The sequence below is a fragment of the Ptychodera flava genome, assembly GCF_041260155.1.
Source record: "Ptychodera flava strain L36383 chromosome 3 unlocalized genomic scaffold, AS_Pfla_20210202 Scaffold_26__1_contigs__length_13983176_pilon, whole genome shotgun sequence".
Taxonomy (NCBI): domain Eukaryota; kingdom Metazoa; phylum Hemichordata; class Enteropneusta; family Ptychoderidae; genus Ptychodera; species Ptychodera flava.
In genome coordinates this window covers 11,629,082-11,649,938 of record NW_027248280.1, presented here as the reverse complement: position 1 = coordinate 11,649,938, position 20,857 = coordinate 11,629,082, and the positions used below count along the sequence as shown (strand labels likewise).

General features: G+C 37.8%; 1 long non-coding RNA gene across 1 annotated transcript; it reads right to left on the bottom strand.

The window, feature by feature from the left end:
• Positions 1-10,706: 10,706 nt before the first annotated feature.
• On the bottom strand, positions 10,707-17,355 carry LOC139125856 (uncharacterized). Its single transcript, XR_011550382.1, has 3 exons — positions 17,036-17,355; positions 12,363-12,539; positions 10,707-11,576 (listed from the first exon to the last, which is right to left on the bottom strand). It is a non-coding gene; the product is annotated as an uncharacterized lncRNA (long non-coding RNA).
• Between the last annotated feature and the right edge of the window lie 3,502 nt (positions 17,356-20,857).

Below are 20,857 nucleotides of genomic sequence, written 5' to 3'. Positions count from 1 at the left end.
TTTGTGACTCAGGCTTGTAGCTACCGTTGTTACTTTCTGGCACACAACATGCATATACATAGTAAATTGTCTTGTAGTAAAAACTGATATTGTTGAAGTTGAGTAGTCTTTTATGGTTTATGTTTGGTTCCAAAATTCGAGGACACGTATCTTTTCCGACCGGTTTGAAACTTTGTAGTCCTAGGACAGTACCAGGAACTAGTAGTTTGACGTACATATTAAAGGTTTATCAATAAATGTACTTGGTATTTTAGAATTAAATACAGTACAGGCATTCAAGAGCAAGTGCAAGTATTCGGGCAACCATCTTGATCAACAAAAGGACTTCACACGATATCTACATATGATTGTCTTTTGCTACACGGTCACGGGAAGGGTATATTGGTTCATGTTTGTGCACAAAGCCACTCGCAAGACATGCAGTGTAGCTGATTTCATGCGAATAGTATCACTAATGATGAGGCATGATTAGGCACTACCCTTACGGTATGGTAAAACAAGGAGTCATGACACAAACGCGTGGCCGGTCGTATTTATCGCCAAGTTCATAGATTGTTTTTACCTACAAAAAGGCTAAATTTATAGGTTAGCAGCGATGAGCTCGCTTCTTTGCCAAACTTCATACTTGCTATGATCATGTTGCATCGCATCAGTCTTATATCGTCTACCGCTTTTTGTGACCACACTAGTCTTGCTTTTCCTACACAAAGAGTGCGCTTTCGTTCTGCCTAAGGCGTAACCTTGACAGTAACGACTCCGGCGTATATGAGACTGTCCATAAATGTTCTTTATAAATGTCTCAACTGAAGACACGCCCCAAGTAGCAAACGTCGCTACTTTCTCAAGTGCGTGGATGAGTATTGGCAAAAGCGAGTACTTTGTATTGAAAGAATAGGCCCCCAAATGTTTGAGAGAGAGAGAGAGAGAGAGAGAGAGAGAGAGAGAGAGAGAGCGTTAGTGCTAGGCCAGCAGTCACATCCAACGTGACTCACTTTCGCCACCACCATGGCTTTTTTTCTGCACAGGCACAGAAACCGTGTGTTGTAATACCAGTTTCTGCAATAGTGCAAACGCGTCATCTCTTGGTGAGTAACATTTACGAAAGTAGACATAATGCATCCTGGTTCCAGTCTCTCTTTGCATGTTTACCAAACGTATTCCCCTCAAGTGTTACTTTGATTTGTAGTATACAACCCACTCACCGCCGCAGTCCAACTTAAAGAAAAATTCTGGGAATTCAGTAATAATAATGCCGGTAAAATGGTATAGTGCATCAATATTATTAACCCTCCGTAACATGCTACATATGTTATGATTCTCAACCCTGCGGGCATTACTGCACTGTTAAACTTAGATGATTTTACGTTGGTATGGTATACCTCTACACGTCTTACATGAAGAATGCGTCTAGGGGACAGATAGTCAGACTCTCGCACTTTTACTATTCTCTCTTAACTCACCCGCTGTGTGCCTGAATTTAAAGCTTCGGAAAAAAAAAAGAAAATCACAGTCTTTGTTTTTGAAATTCGTATTTCTCCATGGCGTTCACACAGGGATGGCGGCCATTTTGAATTTCAAATAACGGTAAATGTTAGAGATTTATTTCTCTAGTACCAAACTTTACCCGTTGACTTTTTTAAAAGACATTGAGCTCGACAAAAATATTGCATGAATAATTACGATTGCAAATTGTTCCCGACATGTTGGAAATCTGTCTTCTAAGGTTATCCAAATTAAATAAAAAAATTATGTTTCCATGTGTCCTATACATTCACACAAATGAAAACACAAATGAAGACATCAGAGTCAAAACCGCTCGGCAAAATCCCCATCCTAAGGAGTGGCTCAATAACCGAGCAAAGTTGTTACAATTATACTGATTGCGACCCCTCCACGCATTGTAGGGTCCATCAAGCACTCCCACTCACATACTCCCTATTACACATCGCAAACAAACGTTATCAAAGCAATGAATACATCGCTTAACTGGGCGACAGATTTAGCCTGGAGGTCGATTGCAACATTCAACAATCTTGCACGTAACACTTTTGAGAAATTTAACAAATAACACGATTGAAATATTTTGGGTTTATAGATTTTGAAAAGTTTGTCAAAAATTATTGAAAAATAAGGCACCAGACCATAATTTGTTGCTACAGACTAAGGTAAATTTCTTAATTTTGTTCAATCTACTTGGCAACAAAGTTAAGTTAACTGCTTTTTACTAAATCTAGTCAAATTTGCTTTTTTGCAAATGTAAATACAGTGATATAAACAAAAATTTTGCAAACTTTACTTATCATGTAATTCTGCAGAATGTTTTGAATCTTACAAATTTCGATCCTTTACCTGTTTTTGATATATCACGGTTGTCAAATTGCGATTTTTCGAACAGTTATAACCACTACTTTGTTTGACTGCTGATAGTATATTGTAAACTCTCCTATTTTGCTAAACTGTCATTTTATTGTGTGGTAGATGTTCAGAAAACTAAGGTATTTCATACTTTTGATTTTAGTACCTCAATAAGGCAAAGTAAAATAGTTAAAATGTATTTTTTTATTCTATCTACTTAAAAAATACAAGGAGTGCAAGTAGCTGGTGAAATATTTGTATTAAAAAGATATTTTGAAATTGAAAAGTTGAAAATGTCTACAAATTGTTCATAACAACACTAACTTATATTTTCAAGGCCACCTTGAACATGACCCTCTATTTTTTCAAGGCCACCTTGAACATGACCCTCTATTTTTCAAGGCCACCTTGGACATGACCCTCTATTTTTCAAGGCCACCTTGAACATGACCCTCTATTATTCAAGGCCACCTTGGACATGACCCTCTATTTTTCAGGGCCACCTTGGACATGACTCTATATTTTTTGGGGGCCACCTTGGACATGACTCTCAATTGTTCAAGGCCACCTTGGACATGACCCTCTATTTTCTCAAATTACCAAAACTTGGGGAATGGACAAAACAATAATGACAATTGCAAAGAAAACAATAGGATCTGTCATTTTGAAATGGTAGAAATCTATTTATTGTGCAAATTTATCAAAAGTGTTAGGTACACTATAGCTGAAAGTTACAACATTACACACTACCTGTAAAAAAGTGAATTGCAAAAAAAGGTAGATAAGCTTAAATTAGCTTATTAATCCACTATTACAACAATCCTATTTTCCCAAACTAGTTCCAATCGTGTTAAATCTAAAAATCCAATTATCCCAAATTATTTCCATCGTAATTCTTCCCGAGGATTATTTTTAACATCTAATATTTACTGAATCATCACTCTGAACACTCATCTGCACTTTCTGCTCCATCTGACAGACTTTATAACTTTTGTTTATTATCCAGGATCCATTTCTCTTGGTGGCGATGATGGTGACAATGTTGATAACGGCGACTCGGACCAGTGCTACTCTTGCAATTGGCCGGCAGAGGACAACTGCCTCTCCCCGGATGATGCTACTGAAACGTGCAATGGTACTTCATGCAAGGTGAATGCCCTTTGACTCTCTCTGTTAGGATATATAAATAGCGTCTTTTGGTATATTTGATTTTCGCCAAGCAGTCTATGAGTAAACGGTACAGACAATGCCATATAACTTGTCAGCTTTATTGTTAAACTCTCCCGTTATTGATCTTCCTATCTAGAACTTGGCAGGTTCTTTTAAGTTAATCGATACAGAGATTGTACATAACGTATTTACCGACTACAAGTACACTACCCACAAGCTACAGCTGGTCGTTAACAACGGTTTTAGATCGATATTATGAATAGCGTATAGCATGGAGGCAAGAGTGCAGCTCTACATGCATAACTCGAACGTAGCAAAGAAAGACACAGACCTTCAGTATACACATTAACAATCTCAATATTATGTTTCCATTTGCAGATAGTCGTGACATACGAAGATGACGAGCTTACTTCACTCTATCGACTTTGCAGTTTATTATGCACTGAAAGTGAAGTGTCTCTTTTAGGAGTTCGTAAGTTTACAACTGCCCTCCAATTTCTCAAAATACTGAGAACGCTGCAATTACTCAGATAGACTTTACCGCTCATGGATGTTCTGAATAAGGCACAGAATTGCCAAATAACTATATGACACTCGTGTATCATGCATGGTGTAGTTTAAACCAAATAAATTTGCTACTGTCAGTAGCTTTCGGGTCCACCCTGTAACCCTTCGTCTGCATGATAAACAATGGCTGGACAATTGGCATCAGTCACGTGGTTCAGTGATCACATGCAAATCACGTGAAATGAAGTTTTCCATCTTGTACTTATCTATTATCATGGTCCAATGTAGAAGTGGGAACGTTCATTTTAGTGAGAAAGTACGGAATGCCGTCGTTGTATTTACAACGACCCTCTGTGATGTGATGCAAATTACATTTCTGCTGATTCAAAGCATAATGATTATCTAACAGGTTTCAAACAAGTCAATAGAGGAGTGACTGAGTTACAACACCAAACAAAGTCAAATGAAATAAGATTGAGTGTCCATCTGGAAGCAAGATCAAGCTTTTATTGCAAATAAATGTAATGTATATTTGCATAATGTAATAGATAGTTATTGTGCCTATGAATAAAATCGGTCACTACATGCTTTAATCAAGAATTCGCATAGGAAATGTTTATTTATTTATTTATTTATTTATTTATTTATTTATTTATTTATTATGCTTTCTCACAGGCATACATATGTTACAAGACGGAAACACCCAAAAATCTATAAAAAAAATACAACTAGACGGAAAGAGAAAAACCCTTTGCACCACTATTGAGCAATACAGCGTCAGGACTAAAACAGAAGCCAGTAAATGGTAGAAACAAACAGGTGTCGAATACCTCTAGCACTGTCCCACCATACATCAAAAATGGGAAAAAATGTAAAGGACAACGACAAACAGAAAAAATGATTGTCGAACATTCACATGATAAAAACAGAAAAGTGCATAAAGGAACGCATAACCTCCTATGTCGGCAATGTTGGATAGTATAATTTGAAGAGATTTTAAACAAGAGAGATTCATAATGGTTGTTCTACTCAAGGTTCTTTTGAGTATAACAATACTAGATGACTTATTGATATGTTTGGTTAAGGGACGACGTCAAAAGATTGATGTCGGGTAAATAATTAATTCTTCACGGTTGGGGTGGGGAGGGGGGGGGGGTTGTTTAACCCTGAAAAGCTTTCCATCAGATATAAGCGATATTCTTCTTCGGTTCAGTAAAGAGTTCTTTAAAATAGTATCACAATAATGTGTTTTCGCTCCCCACTTTGTTATTAGTGTGTATAATTACAGTGACTCTTATCTTACTGATAACAGAAAGAATTTTGTCTCCATATGAATATTGCTCTTATTTGCGATTTTTATATCCTCACTATGTAACTATGATTAGCAGTGTCACAGTAAGGAAATAATTGAAGCACCTTATCAACATCCACAAATTATGTTTCGGAAAGGGTGGAGCAAAGGTCACAGAAAGAAGTTATTTTTTGTCAGACATTGATCATTTGACGTCGCCCCTTAATGTATTCATGCTTGGCATAACCTGAGATGTTGATTTTGAGGTAAACCGTGATAACATCAGTCATGATATTCAAGTATTTTTTGTCTTCTGCTTCAGGTACTCAAACAACTTGTTGCGATGGATTAAAGTGTAACGACGACAAGTTCTATTCCGATGCCGGACAGACCTTGATGCCTCTTGTCGCGCTGTTCGTGTCGTTGACCGCTGCTTTCTACAATATAACCCCGTAAACACTCTGGAATCTGCAGTACCGGCGAGTTTTAGATAAATTGTGAATATCATGTATATGAAGGTTCAATTATAAGTATTGTCTGTAGCAGTTATGTATTTAAAAACTTATTGCTGGTGACATATTTGCACTTTTGTTAGTCATAATGTTGATACCGCATATACATAATGGGGTAGTGTAATCTGCATAAAGAGCATTAAGTTTGCAAAACATTGTTTTGTAATGATGTAAGTAGCGGAACATTAAACATTGAATATTCGTGGAAGAAAACTCTCCTTAAATATTCTGTGTATTATTTCAACTATGACAGCAAACTTTTTTACGAAAAAAGTACCAGTAAACATATCGCGAGTGTATTTAATAAATACGTTTTACCATCAAGGGTAGCTCTGCATGGCAGGGCTGTGTGTTACCGGCGTACCCACCACAGCCCCTGCAGACTGATATAGAAAAAAAAACCCGCTGGTCCTTGTCAGAAATACGGCGGGCAGTTTCTCAGCCGAAAACAGCCGATTTTGAATCCAAAAACTTGCATCGATCTTCGTTTTTAAGCACACCCACCTCGCCTAGGTACAAGATGTGCCCAGCCGCGCGTGTAAACTTACACAAAGCCTACTTTTCTCTCTCTGTGCGAGGGAAGCGTTCGTACATCCGCCGCCATTGTTAATCTCATTCAACCATGAGCACTCGGGTGAAAACCAGCCTTGCAAACAAAAGAGCATCGCGCGATATCGAGCTTCTAAAGTCGACGTTCTGAGAGGAGTGGAACATGAGAAAATTGTAAAATATATAAAACTACTGAAGAGAAAAAAAGAAAATTATTTTTTAAACAGAAAATGATCATCGTAGATTGTACATAGCTGAGTGGTGGTTAGAAATAATATTAGTTACAGAGTGCAACATCGCTATGCGAATCGTTTGACTCGTTTTATGGAGAATATATGCGATCGTATTTTTGCACGGTTTTGTTTTATTCAACTGACATCGCCTTTGTTATCGCCTAAAATCCCCGGCTTTTTTTTCGGGGAGATTGCAACATGCATACTGAGTATGGCCGTTCATCCAATGTATTTATTCATGTGCTTTGGCGAACAGGCCAAGTTTTTGTACGCTTTTAGAAACTAATGACAATACATGCAATATAGGTTAGGGTATTATACATCTGTCAAATTAGGAAGGAATATTGAAGATGAAATTACTTTGAATTCATCGATCGACAAAGAAGAGAAAGAATGAGTCAGTGAATATCGAATCATAGACGGATAATCGAGAGTGTCTATGGTTTATGATCAATTGGGAACAAAACTATTTCAATCAATTCCCTAACACAACCAGAAAGGAAATTTTATTCAACTTTTGAAAAAGTCACCGCCTTCCCTTGACATCGGATTCAATGTCAGTGGAGCAACAATGTCGTTTATGTCCCAAAAAATCTTCTAAAACGGCACCACGATAATAATAAACACTTAAAAGAACTTGAATCTGAATTTTAAATGAAAGTTTGAAATTGCGGCGTGTCTTAGTACGACTTCTACGCGAGAACGCGCAATGGCTCGAGTGACATACTACATGCCGGCACAGGCGCTCAAGCTGAGTAGTCTGCGCAATAGCTTTTCGGCTCGATCTATCGATGTATTGATCCCGTATTCGATATCCCCCCCACTGCAACCTAAATGAGTATTCAGGGTTGTAGTGCCGGGCATATCGAATACGAGATCGATACATCGAGCCGAAAAATCGATCTATTTAGCAGACTACTCAGCCAAAGACGTCTAATATGTATATTTCATCAAGATTTCATCAAATACGGCCAAGTTTCTTTGAAATTTAGGTTTTGTTACAAATAGGGTTGATTGTTACAAATAGGGTTGACATGTCACCCCTATTTGTAACAATCAACCCAATTTGTAACAAAAGTTAACCCCATATAGGTTTAATATGATTTCGGTCAGAAAACAAGATTTTTAACATTTTTGACCGAAAATGGTAAAAATTGCCCTGAAACAAACCCTTGGCATGTATCTGCACAAATCGATTATATCTTATGAGTAGGCCTCTTATACTAGGCAACCTGCACAACGAAAGTTAATCTAACGAGCATTTTCGGAAAAAATAAGTTTCGACAAGGAAAAAATAAAAATTGCCCCAAAACATACTAATATGTATATTTCATCAAGATTTCATCAAATACGGCCAAGTTTTTTTAGAAAATTAGGTTTTGTTTCAAGTTGGTTAAATTTTGTTACAAATAGGGTTGATTGTTACAAATAGGGTTGATTGTTACAAATAGGGTTGACACGTCAACCCTATTTGTAACAATCAACCCAATTTGTAACAAAAGTTAACCCAATATAGGTTTAGTATGATTTCGGTCAGAAAACAAGATTTTTAACATTTTTGACAAAAATTGGTGAAAATTGCCCCGAAACAAACCTATCTGCACAACTCGATTATATCTTACGAGTAGGCCTCTTATACTAGGCAACCTGCACAACGAAAGTTAATCTAACGAGCATTTTCGGAAAAAATGAATTTCGACAAGGAAAAAATAAAAATTGCCCCAAAACATACTAATATGTACATTTCATCAAGATTTCATCAAATACGGCCAAGTTTTTTAGAAAATTAGGTTTTGTTTCAAGTTGGTTAATTTTGTTACAAATAGGGTTGATTGTTACAACCCAATTTGTAACAAAAGTTAACCCAATATAGGTTAAGTATGATTTCGGCCAGAAACAAGATTTTTAACATTTTTGACCGAAAATGGTGAAAATTGCCCCTAAACAAACCTTTGGCATGTATCTGCACAAATCGATTATATCTTACGAGTAAGCCTCTTATACTAGGTAATCTGCACAACGAAATTTAATCTCACGAGCATTTTCGGAAAAATGAGTTTCAACAAGGAAAACAATGAAAATTGCCCCCGAACATACTAATATGTATATTTCATCAAGATTTCATCAAATACGGCCAAGTTTCTTTGAAATTTAGGTTTTGTTACAAATAGGGTTGATTGTTACAAATAGGGTTGACATGTCACCCCTATTTGTAACAAGCAACCCAATTTGTAACAAAAGCAGTTTCGGAAAAATGAGTTTTGACAAGGAAAAAAAAAATTGCCCTCAAACATACAAATATGCATATTTTATTAATATTTCAACATATACGGCAAAGTTTTTTTGAAAATTAAATTTTGTTACAAATAGGGTTGATTGTTACAAATAGGGGTGATACAGCCCTGGCCTTGAAGCCTGACTTTGTAGACGCTGATTGAACTTCCCTGGACCGGCCAACCTTTTGTTTGAAACAAGGAGTTGAAGGTGTGTCAGTATTAGATAAACGAGCTTGACCAAAAGCTCGACCAATCAGTAAGCATGGATAATCTTGGCGTTGTTTTAATATTATGCGATTTTAAAGGGGAAGTTCACCAAGGATGATTTTTACATATGTGCTAGCTTTGTGGTCACTTGCCCGGAAAAGCTATTTTCGCCGTTTATAACTTGCACGATTTTTACAAAAACCGATAGAAATAGTACAGGAAGTTGCCCATGTAATTTGAATCATGGGAAAAAGCGCCAAGCTTGGAGCTTGCATAATGTGATATGGAAGGCACCATTTTCCCATGGGTATGGCATTGTCCACTCACCCATGCTTAAACCAGGCTGTGCGTATTTACATAACTTTTGTTTATACTGAGTATCCTTGCATGAACGGTGAATCACTTATAATAAACTGTCCACTGTCAGATTTTGTGTTGCTGTTTACTACTGTATTATTGTGAGTGGACAATGTGGGGGCCATACCCATCCAAAGATGGTCCCTTCCATATCACATGATGCAAGCTCCAAGCTTGGGGCTTTTTTCCCATGATTCAAATTACATGGGCAACTTCCTGTACTATTTTTATCATTTTCGTTGAAAATCGGGCGAGTTATAAATGGTGAAAATAGCTTTTCTGGGGTAAATGACCACAGAGCTACCATATATGTAAAAATCATCCTTGGTGAACTTCCCCTTTAAACAATGCATAAATTTTGACGCGGACAGTGCTCACATCGAAGATACCTATGAGGGGAAATCTGCAGTACGAGAATATTGGTCGCTGCTTATATTTTCTTTGGAAAGGTAATCCGATCAGTGAAAGACTGTAATATCATGCTTCGCTAATATATCAAAAGATACAACACCGTGTGCAAAATCAGACAGATTTTAATGAAGACTATATTACTAAGAAATATCCTAAAACAATATGCGGAATACAATACAAAAAAATCACAAGGAACAATACCATAAAGGACTGCTTCTAATACTATTTTCGTCGTTCCAATCCAAGTACAGGGGAAGAATTCGAATAAACACGGGATGCTGTATTGAAAGTGGATGTGTTCGTTCAATTCTCAGTCCTATGACTGGATAAACACCAAATAATGGTATTTAGGATAAATCATATTTATTCAGTGCTTAGTCCAATGGGTGAATAAGCATGACTTTTTTTCACTGGTATCACAGTCGCTGTGGATAGAGGGACTGTGATTGTACATAGAGCATCACTTAAAGGGAGGTCTTCAAAACTGCGCCTGCGCGACTATTTTGTTTACAAACAATGTATTTCATGCATGGTATATAGATGCATCATTTCAACATAGATGCGACATTTAAATTTTACCATGTACATTATGACAAACATGTTTTAGACTTTCATCAATCGCCAAAGTACATGTACAGTACGCATGGTTTGCATTAATCGTATTGGTTCGTTGTCGACCTTCGAGCGCAGTTCTGACGACACCCTCCTCATAAGGTGGCGTTGCAGATAACACTTCGTATTTTGCTCAAAATCACCTTTTTTGCAAAGACTCACCCAATGCTCATTACTTTGTTAACCAAAGATTAGAATATTGGCTTGGTGTTAACCTTTTAGCGTGATAAGCATTCGTACTTTGGGTACGAAAGAAATGTAAAGTTATGCAAATGTATGCAAATCACCTGATATCCTGGCTTCTATTTTCCTCTTGTTTTTAACATTGCAAAAAATTAAATTTCCTCCATTCTCACCGGGTCATATTTCTGAATTATATTACAAAACAAACCATTTCGTTTGGCAACAAAGATCTTATATTTTGAATAAGAGTCGTTCATTTTTGGTGGTGATTTTAATCACTTTTTTGAGCATCAGTTATTTTAACTCCTGTCATTTAAGAATAAAAATAGATAACGCAAAACAAAGTTGTCAATTTTTTCTACAAATACTCTAGTTTCGAATGATATGTTAAACTTCATTGAATAGTGTCAAGATTTTTACGTCGATTTTTTCCAGTAATACCGACGTTGGGGTTTTTCTATCTCAAATATGTACCCCTTAATACATCGAGTAAACTATGGATATAAACGTTAGATCTTCAGATTCTATGCTTTTTAAAGTATGGTACAAGGGGGTTATCATGTCATTTTTGAAAAAGTTGTGTTGGTTAAGTGCATCGCCACCTTTGTGTTAAAGTTGACAGCTAAATTCCTAAATCATCTATAGCCTAAAAGGATCGGTTTTTCCTTAATGTTGAATGTTTACATGCAGAGTACACCTTGATTGCGTGCACACCCTTAGGTACGACTGTATAGGTCTTCGGGAATCTGACGGAACCCGAGCGCGATCGCGATACCAGCAATGATCATCAAAGGGCAGCAAACCCAACCAAGGATGATGGAATACCCGAAGGAATAGTTGGTATCTGGGTCGTCCTTGTACAAATTTCCTGTGCCAACACCATACCAAGTCGTTGCTGCCATCACCAAAAATCCTAAATAAAAGATACTAGTAGACATTAACAGACTCCAGCAATGGAAATCCAGCCGAGAATAATGCAATATCCACGAATAATAAACACTTTGTTTACCCTGTAGTTTACTGAAGACATCATTCTTTTCTAACCCATATACAGTCTGACCGATGAACACAAGCAACTCTATAAGAACGTTCAGATTGTAAATGAATTGTCCGTCTGTCTGTCTGTCTGTCTATCGGCCTGTCTGTCGTCTCTCTCTCTCTCTCTCTCTCTCTCTCTCTCTCTCTCTCTCTCTCTCTCTCTCTCTCCAAAATTATGTTAATATAAGAAATGCGTCTTTTTTGTCCCAACGCATTTACATTGCTTTAAAAAGTTAATTAATAATGACATGCACTAGTTGTGATTCTCGCTTCACTGTATATGTTATGTGACTATCTGAAGAGAAACCAAGATTTACCTTGCATTTAAATTTGACTTTGCTTTACTTGCAATTTTCCCACTATTTGAATATGCAATTTGTATTCTAATGCGATAGAAGGTGGTTATATAAAATAAGCTCTTCAAGATGATGCATGTTTTTAGTCGGAAATATTATGATTTTTTTTTCTTTCTTTTTACCTTTGAAAGTGATATCAGAGAGGCACATTGTGTGTAAAATATATTCCATTATCAATCTATTACCCTGACAATTATTATTATGCACATATAACAGAGTCAATTAGTTACATCCATGGGATGAAAACGTTGCAAAAAACAAACAAATGCCATAAACTTGAAAAAAATGGTAGTCACATATCATACCTGTAGCAGAGAAGATCACACAATTGATAATCCAAAAGAACCTTTTTATATCCCTGAAGAAGGCGAGATGGCGCACGCCAGTACGCATTTCAATCAGTGCCAGTAGAGCGAGTATCCATGAAATGCCAGCGACAACAATGGCCGTCACCATAAGACCACGGGCAGCCTTCATGTAGTCTGCGTGAGGGAAACAGTAAGATATTGAGACTGGATTTGAACTCAGATTGAGATTACGAACACTTACGAACACATTTATCAAAACAATGACTAGTTTGGGTTTAGAAACCAACGACATGATCTTCAAGTTCATATTTTCCCTAATTACAAATTGTGTTGAAAAAAAAAACATTAGCCTTGCCAATACAATGCATTGTTTTAATGTTTTTTGAAGAAGCAATAGTAAGTTCGACTAATCAAGTATTCGGTTTTCAACATTAGGTATTGCACACATGCGTACTGTGCTGATAACACTGACAAGTGTTAAATTGTTCATGACTTTGGGAGGAGGAGAACAAAGTATAGTTTGCCAACAGAAAAGGCAATGCGTGATATATAGGATTATTCCGAAATTCGGTTATGTATGGACGGCCGTGAGTGGTCAACTTGTTGCGTATACAATCAAAGGAACCCGTCCAGTACATTAACAACCTTCCTTTATGCATAGCAATGTGACTTTCAATATCGGTAAATTTTCGTAATTTTTCTCTTGTGCGGAAATCTGCTCTGTGACCCCGATTTTTGAAATACAATGGTTCAACGTTTGCTTGAGGAAAGTTCGAGTAAAAGTTTTAAGTCCGTCATTTTCGAGGTTCAAACTACCTTAAGGTAGTATGCACCTCGAAAGTGAAATACTTAAACTTTTGCTCTAACTTTCCTCAAGGAATCTTTCAATCATTCTCTTTTAAAATCAAGAATAAAAATAGGGGTCACCGTGCAAATTTTGATACTAGAGAAACAAATTAACCAAGATTTCCCGATATTAGAAATTCAAAATGGCCGCCATCCCTGTGTTAACTCTATGGAGAAAAAATAAAAATTTTCGAATTTCGAAAATCTAAGCCGGTGAAAAGTTTTCTTTGACCAAGAGCTTACAATGAACCCCCACATGTGGTATATCAGAAGAGAATTGTAAAAGTTTGAGAGTCCGAATGTCTGTCCCGAGGTGCGTTCTACCTTAAAAATTAACAGAAACAATATGAATGCACTGTGCTTGGCTCTTTGCTGGCCAAAAATCTGAAGAGTGGGTTAAGAGCCGACACTAATTTAAAACGAGGCCTACATTTTGTATGTGAACGGTTTAGGTCGGCCCAGTTAATGCCCAACGCAGTCGACAGGTCATTCAGAAAATGGAGATTGAATACAACGTCAACACTGGGAAAAATTGTCGTCTTGTCACCACCTTGCGCCAGGCAGGGGCGGACCTGGACCTACCCTTTGAAATCTGAACGGCAGGATGTAAAAAATGTAAAATGCCGCCAAAATAATTTGCACACTAAAGCTCACCAAAATAAAATGTGCGAGTTCACGTACTACGTAAACTAGACTTGGTCCAAGTCGGTGGCTATGTCAAAAAAGTCATGTATGAAAATTATAGTACATTAATGTTAAGTTTGTATCGTTGATGTGCGATTAAAAAGAAACCAAGTAACATAAAGTTGTTTGAGTATGCGTCTATTAGTCAACAGCGAGACTGGTGTAACGGTAGAACTATTAGACTTTCCTCTTACCAAATTTTGACCATGATGACTCAGCTAAACTAAAGTGAAAGTGAAAAGGAATGAGCGGTCATTTATATGGAATCGACATCTCAACACGCAACTGGTAATACAATTTTCATCGTCATTCACAAAAGTAACATTTCCTCTGCGACGACAGAAGAGTTGCTCTGAAATGATCGACACCAGAAAAATTCAATAGGAAATATAATGTTTCTTGACATCCAAATTTTGGCGTTGGCCTTACTAGAAAGCTCTTCACAAATCAAAAAAGCAACTACGCTATCTTAAAGATACAACTTCAACCGGACTACATTTTTTCAAATGCTTTAATGTCAGTGTTGACTGCACTTTCGCTTAGCAAAGGGTTCCTGGAACGGCACACCTTAAAGACTTTCACTTTATCAATAAATACCTATTTATGAGATATAGCGTGGTAGCTTTTTCGAAGCATATTCAAACGTGGTGTGGGCTGTAAATCATTTTCAAATAACCATCAGGCATTTTTATGTCAAATACCCTTTATTATTGGGAAATTTATTCCTCTTGTAAGAAAATTTGCACGGTGTCCCCTGATTTTTATCGTTTATTTTTGAAGAAGAATGGTTTTAAGTTTGTCTGAGTAAAGTTCTGCTAAGAAGTTTTAAGGGAGTCATTTTCGAGGCGCGAACTATACCTCAATGCAAAACTAGATTGTATAATGACTTTAGTAGGAAGTATAACTCCTGCATCTGTACAGACTTGCTATTTCAGTGTTGGGCCTGAAAAAACTTCGAAACAGCTTAAATTCACACCAGATTCGAAAGACAACTGTCTTGATCGTTCTGCCTCGCGAGCAGCTGGCACAAGAAGAAAGTAAAAGTTGTTTTTCGTTCGTAAAATGTCCGACTTTCAGAAATTATAAAATAGCTGTCACCATTCATTTATTGGCTGGTTTGAATTTCATCAAAGCTATGATGTCTTGCCTTCGATGTAAGCCTCAGGCCGCTTTAAACAAATGCTAATAATGACACCCTTAAACTAATTCCAGATACACTCCCACAGACCCACTGTAGGACGATTTCCCGCCGAACTGCGAGTTCTCCACCAGATTAGTCTGTCGCTTGTTGTACTCGTGATGCACGAGATACTTGTTCCTGTCGCAAAGTCGACGCTGATGAAAGGTCCTACGAGAGTTTTGTTGATATCACAATGGTTTCGTAGCTAACTTTCACCGTCTCTTAATAATAAACTGTTCTTTGACTAGCACAAAATTCACAAAAGTTTACTCGCGTTCAAGTTTCTAGTGACTGTATAGCCCTGCGTACCGTGCTGTGCATTCCCGGCATTATACGGCCTCCCACCACAGCCCTGCTGACTCTCATTTAGACTGCGCACGATTTTTTTTTTAAAACTATTTTCGGCCGAAATCAACTCGATTCCGCTCTATGCCTACCCGAATAACCGAATCGCTCACAGACTGAAAAAATGGTCTCGTGACATCCCAAACCGTTAGTTTACCAGCGATATACGGTCGGTCCAGTGGTCGGTCATATCTTGCTAATGGCCGGCCACTGGACCCTTGACCGTTTTATTGCTCCGGGTAAACTAACGGTTTGGGACGTCACGAAAACACAATTTTTTGCAGTCTGTGAGCGATTGAATTATTCTGTTGGGTAGGCATAGATAGGTACGGTACGCAGGGCTATTGATTGTAAGATAAGGAGAACGCGTCTTGTGAAGGAATCGTAGGACCAATATAGATTGAGAGCTGAGCCAATCTTGATACAGGTATAGCACACTCTGCCGTAATAGAGGGACCAAGTAATTGATACGGTCTTTCTAACTTAAAGTTAAATTTTCTCGAGTCATCAATTAAAGTATTTACAGTTGACACTTTACAATTTGATGTACTAAAGTCTGGTCAAATATAAACCCACAGCTTGATAAACGATCTTGTATTGTTCATTGCCTTTCAATGTCATATTCCTCCCGCTATATTGCCACACCGCCCCCCCCCGTAATTTAATATTAGACTGAGTACAGGCCTAAGTAAATGACATATATAGAATCTGTATTTTTTGTAATCAAAATGCTATAGAAAATGAGGCGCACTTTCTTTTCCATTATAATCTATATGACGATTTGAGGGAAATGTATTTCAATTCAAATACTGATTATCAAACTTTGACATCAGATACTGAGAAATGTAAATTTTTGACGTCTAGAAATGTTAGGGGAATATCAAAGTTTATTGAACACGCATTTTCAAGGAGAAGAGATCGTTTATATGTGAATGTTTGAATGCGCATTGATTTCTGCTTAAAATGCCCTCGTGACCTATATTTTGAATTATCTTTAAAGTGACATATAGCCCCATTGGGCTGGGAGATGTTAACCTTATGCTGAATTGTATTCTTTTTGAACCATTGATAGCTCATGTCACTATAATAAACTTAACTAACTAACTAACTAACTAACTAACTAACTATAGATTTCACACTAACTGCCTGGAGAAGATCGGAGGTAAAACCGAATGAAATTTGCATGTGAATAACACCTCGCGTTCGGTAATTCTGCGAAATGTGGGGTAGCAATGTTACCTAGAAATTCAAGCACGTTTTCAGTCTTCGTCACTTCCTGTCGTCGCGACGCGATGCCTATAAGTAGCTGAATCATATCACCTTAATGGAAAACTAGAATTTATATTGACAAGGAAATATTTCTCCTGCATCTGCATAGACTCGCTATTTTCAGTGTTGGGCGTGAAAACAATCGCATTTGGGTTGCAACTGCAAATCCGCCCCAGACTGGGAGGATAATTTTATTCCTCCGATTCCTCAGTGTCGTGATCGTTCTGTCTCATAAGTAGACTGTATCATAATAAAGCGAAAGTAACCTTTTGGTTCGTTTAACTTCCACTACCCATCAATTATAAATTGGCTGTCGCCATTTATGTATTGACTAAATCTATAATACCTTTGAGATTAGCTTCTGGGAGCGTTGCGCAGATTAATTCCAGATACACTCGCACAGGCCCGCCACAAACCGTAGTACGATTTCCCGCCGAACTGCGAGCTGTCCACCACCCAGTAGTCTGACGCTGTACTCGTGATGCACAAAATAATTGTCACTGCCGCAAAGACGACTCCGATGAAGGGTCCCACGAGAGACATCGTTGATATCAGGATTGTTTCGTACCCAGCTTTCTCTCTCTTAAAAATGAACCGTCTTCTTAATATCGCAAAATTCACTACGGTTGACTCGCGTTGAGGGTGATCAAGAACGATCAGGAGAACGCGTCGTGCGAAATGAATCATGGGACCTCTTTAGAATGAGGGCTGAACGAATCTTAAAACAGGTAGGACACTTTCTGAGCTAAAAGAGGGATCAAATAATCGACACAGTCATCGTTGAAAATCTTCGAACCATAATAAACTTTTTTTTCAGTTAACACTTGACAATGTATTAAACTCCATTCAAATAAAACCCATAAACCATGAAAATAATTGCTTTGTCCATTGGTTTGCCACAGCCATATTGCCCCCCCCATCCCCCGGTGATTTTAATAGACTAAGTATAGGTCTTAATTGTACAGGCGAAAAACTGCTTGGCGGAGGCCAGCGGCAAAAAGGAATGAAATTTGCATGTCAATGAGACAGTGACCTTGCCGCCTTCATCCGTAATTCTGCGAAATATGGGGTGGCAATGTTACCTAGAAATTGAAGCAAGTCTTTGTCATTGAATAAAACAGACCCACACTTTCCCGCCAACGAGTTGCAATATCTATACCATTTACATTTCAGGTAATATAGTCATCACCTTTCGTCACAATTTAACATCTTACCATTAACTGCAGTAAATTCTCATTCGGATTCGGACTTACGATCTAGGGCACACATAGTCACCTAACGAAGACAGCCTTGTCAATCAAAACCACTTGGCTAAATCCCAACCCTTATAGAGAGACAGGTTCAAAGCAATGAATACATCGCTAAACTGGTTTTCAGATATCTAGAGGACAATGTGCAACACCGAGCTGCAATTGTTTACAATAATATCGGTTAATGGTCTAATGCGGTGGTTTAAATCGGCTTCGAACTCCCAACGTACGGTACCCGATCACCTACCGGAGAAGCCACAGACAAAACCGCTCGGCCATATCCCCAAAAGCAAAACAAAACAATTACAGATTATTATTATTTTCCCCAGCAGGGTCGCAATGCGATGCATCAGTGTGTCATGTATACCACAATGTCAAAGGATCGTCTTTGTGGTTATGTTTCATCCTTAACTAATTATAAGCGAATGAGTCAAGACATAATTTCCGTCGGACGGACTGCATCTGCATGTTATGTCGCAGTATCTCTTGACCGATGACACTCATCAACCGCTCGCACGGCGGGTTAGCCAGACAGGAGTCCTCCACTAACCACGCCATGCGGGATACCGACACCATATTGCGTTAAGAGAGTTGGATGGGATTGGAAAATCAGGCGGACCAACCAGAGCGCACGCCTAAGTGTAGAGTATGCGACTGTGACCTAGGCCCTAGAGATCGACGAACGATCTTCACATCAACGTTTATAAGGGACGTACTTGGCGTTTTAAGCGAATTTTGTGGAGAACTGAAGAGCATGTGGGATCTAAGTACATTTGCAAGCCATGCTTCGCAAAAGGAAATACTTTAGCTAAGCTGTTAGACAGTGTCAAGAATTTACGTAATGGCGTTGAAAATGTGCGAGAAGAATTTAGCATGAAATGTAAACAGCGACCACGAATACTTGTTAATGTAACACCAAGAAAAAGTGGGAAATTTCCTCATACTACTACAATCGTAGTAACCGATCATCTGATTGGCTATTTACTGGTCACCTACAGTCGTGTGGTAGCGCTTTAAAAAAGACGACCTTCGCAAGCGAAGATGAGTGACACTATATATTTGCCGCATGCCATGTACATTGTTTACAGCTGTTAAACTTGATGCAAAGTCCCTGACCGGACCAATCACGTATCGGCTTATTTCCCGTAATTACTTACGGACTAATCAGAGCACATTTAAGCCACAATCTTTGAAGCAAGATTTCTATCGTTCTTTTTCCACTATGTTCCTGTTTGACGGATCAGAGGCTATTGTTTAGAGACATCGGTTATAGGGAGTTCAGAATCCAGTGTTCTGTTTGTCGCTACTAAGTTTTCAATATAAAACTTCATGTGTTAATTACAGGTAATAACCTTCGTGTCTGAGACTCGTGACTGTCTTCAACGAAGCTGCTTTCCCATTCCGCACATTGCAAATAAATATACATGCAATGCTTGTATTGCCATTCTTCTATTTCAATGTCACGAGAGCTCTGTTGCTTGTGACCAGCCTACTACATAAAACTTAATAGACTAAACCCGGAATTCGAATGGACCACGGTACAAACAACACGTACACAAACGCGCATAGACATGTGTGCATTTGTGCACTAGGGTTTGCTTGTACCGGCATCACATGACGTAGTGCGTCCTTTTCGTTATTCAGTAGTACAACAATTTAAAGGTATACTGTCACCGTTCCAATTTTGCCACAGTTACCATGGAAACAGAAAATCTAACCAATACCAGATTTTAAGCGAGTGGCCGCTTTTTTGAAAACAGCGCCCTCACATAGACATTTTGAATACCAAGGAATGCCCCTTTGACTATATATGGGCATATTGAGATTACAGGTGACTGTATACCTTTAATTGGGAGTTGATCAGTTAGCGTCAGGATGTTCACAATAAAAGAGCAAAATAAGCATTAGTCCGTGGGCTAGAGGGGGTCTACGTGCACCCCCGCCACAGGATAACAAACCTGTATTTTTCAGAACCCTTGGGATCCCTAGAATACGAAATGGAATTTTAACAGAAAAAATATAGGGACGCAATAGCTGTTATGGTCATGTTTTGAAGGGTACCGCAAAATCACGATTTTCCAAGCCAAATGCATTTTCGTCAAATCTGTCTTCTTGTAAGTCATGTGCTGAGCTCATTTTTTAACATAACCTCAATTGTTTGGTATCATTAGAAAGGGAATTTATTCTTCTTTAAGATGACATATTGCATTATGCAATATCTTCGACAGTTTTTGTCAAATATAACAAAAACTTACCCTTACCCCAAATTTAACATTACAAATTACAGAAAATCTCAAATTCTACCAATTTTTTAGCTAGGCATAAGAAAAAATGCAATGCTTTGTCTGAAATCTGTTTTATTTGATAGAGGGACATGTCAGAATTATGAAATAGACTTTTAACAGAAAAAATATTGGGAATCTACATCTGTAACAGTCATATTTTGAAGGGTACTGCAAAATAATAGTGTTGCAGATTTGCATGCATTTTTGTTAAATTTGTCTTCTTATAAGTTATCTGCTGAGCTTGTTTTTGAATACAACCTGGTTTGTTAGGTATCATTAAAGAGATAATTTACTAATCCTTAGAACCACATATTGTAACATGCATTATCTTCTATATTTTTCATGATATATAACCAAAACTTACCCCATACCCAAAGTTTACATTAAAAATTTCAGTCATAGCTAAAACCAAATTCTACCATTTTTTGCTTGACACAAAAAATCTGGCCGTTTTTGCTATTAAATCTATTTTATTTGTTACAGGAACATGTCAGAATTATGAAATAGACTTTTAACAGAAAAAATATTGGGAATCTACATCTGTAACAGTCATATTTTGAAGGGTACCGCAAAATAATAGTGTTGCAGATTTGCATGCATTTTGTTAAATTTGTCTTCTTAAAAGTCATCTGG